The 2,055-nt window shown below is 31.9% G+C and overlaps 1 long non-coding RNA gene across 1 annotated transcript in view; it reads left to right on the top strand.

Annotated features, from left to right (window-relative positions):
* LOC111083997 overlaps positions 1-1,286 on the top strand; it is a 27,370-nt gene extending 26,084 nt beyond the window's left edge. Inside the window, exon 2 of the long non-coding RNA XR_002609353.1 lies at positions 1,092-1,286. This is a non-coding gene — a long non-coding RNA (uncharacterized LOC111083997). The remainder of the gene's footprint in view (positions 1-1,091) is intronic.
* Positions 1,287-2,055: the final 769 nt, after the last annotated feature.

Below are 2,055 nucleotides of genomic sequence, written 5' to 3'. Positions count from 1 at the left end.
TGTGACGTTTAGGCAGTTCATTTATCTATTATACGTGAAAGTGTTCTAAAACGCGACATTAATTTCTTGATGACCTAATATATACTCGTCAGATATTATATGTAAAAACTTTTCTTGTTGCAGAATGTACGATGCTACACAAAGCTTAGTGAATTATCAGGCCAGCATACTTATTAATTAGAAAGTTTTTCACAGCTGGTGTTTCATTATTGACGCTGTAAACTTAATTGGTACTTTCTGAATTATTTTTACTAGCTTATTGGTCAACTATGTACTGATTTGTTGGCTTGAAGGAAATTAAAAATTTAAATTTAACAAAAATATATGTTCATTATAGATATACAAGCAAAAGTACCCGTCCCCAGTGACGGAGAAAGTTTAAGTTTATTTATCAATTTAAATTATTTCATGGACTTGAAAACGTTAATTGTGTTGTACTCTTGGTTTCACTCAGAGCTACTAATACCACATACCGCGAAAAGTAATTGTTGAGCATTTCAGTCATGTTAAGAACCGATTAACAATAACATACGGTAATTCGACATTTTTGTTCCTTTAGTTACATCACAGTTTCAAATGTGAATGATAGTGTGATTAATTCCTAACAATTTAATGTAGAATATCCTGCTTGCAAAATAAAATTTGGCATCAACATTATTCATGCCTATTCTTCTGTCATTTCAAAAGTGAATGTTGAGCTTTACCTGTGTGCGCATCTATTTAAACGGGGACAGACACCACAGTTTGCCATATATATATATATAAAGTATTTGCGTGTATAATATGTATATCAGTACGTATGTATATGTGTGTGTTCATGTATACATTTGAGTTCGTACTGGCATTTTAATTTGAGTTTCATTCATTGACAAGATCTGTCCGTCCGTCCGTCCAGGTAACAAGCTGATTAAGAGGTTTACATAGTGGGAAACATTATCATTGTGAGAACTGACAAATTTATTTGTTTTGAGGACCACAGAAAGACTAGGACTAGAATTTACTTGTCAAGTTATAAGGCACTGGATATTATAGACTTTGTTGTGCCTGTTAATAGTTTATTTTCTGGTAACGATAATCATTCTTTTTTGTAGTGCATGTAGAAGTGAATTATGTTGAAAACTGTAAACCAGAAGAACTGTTGAACAGGTATAAACAACGTCTTCACAGATCCAGTGATAGAAGTAGACGTATGGCTCTTTTGAGAGTGGCCTCTGGACTAGATGCGGAATTGAAATGCAGAGCAAGATCCATAGCTTAAATGCCATATTATTAAGAACATGTTTAAAGCAGCATAAATTTAATAGGGAAATAGACGATTTCCTTAAAAAAATAAAGTGTGGATTTAAAATTTTACTTTGCCTAAAGGTGGATATACGGGAACAGCAGCCTTGAAGGACCAAACAGGCCCTTGTTTGAATGCTATCTTCGTGTATCTGTCTACTTAAATCTACAGTAATATGTACAATACATATTTTCAAACAAAACATAACTTTAAGCATTACTGTAATTTTGGTAGCCATAACTCGTTGATGCATCATTTAATAAAATGACTAATCAGATAAATTTTGTATACTCAAGTATTTGTTTTGTAGTCTTTTTCATTATTAATACGGTCATTACACAATAAAAACATCAGTGAACCTTAAAGTTTTCCTACAGGAAAACGAAAAAACAAACTCGTAATACAGGAGCACAAAATCACACATTTGATGACTTTTGAAATTTTTATAGGACAGTAAAATCATGATTTGTGTGCCTACATATATATATCATTGTGATATAAGACTGACTGGATGAATTCTCTTTATATTTTGTAAATACTTTTTATGTAATAGAAACTGTCTTTATGTTGTCATAGATACCATTCTTATTCTTCACAATGGTAGCTATTATACCTTGTATGCAAAAAGTTTCGCTAATTTCCTACACTGAGTTAAAACTTCCTGATTATATTTGAATGTTGGATTTGATGTAAATGTTAACTTAGATAGGATATATACACCTGGAAAAAAGTTAAGCACCCCCGTGTTTTTTTCAAGTGATTCAGATTCGACG

This window comes from Limulus polyphemus, unplaced genomic scaffold, assembly GCF_000517525.1.
Source record: "Limulus polyphemus unplaced genomic scaffold, Limulus_polyphemus-2.1.2 Scaffold147, whole genome shotgun sequence".
Classification (NCBI taxonomy): Eukaryota; Metazoa; Arthropoda; class Merostomata; order Xiphosura; family Limulidae; genus Limulus; species Limulus polyphemus.
Note: the sequence above shows the minus strand (reverse complement) of the source record. Positions and strands in the feature narration are given on the sequence as shown.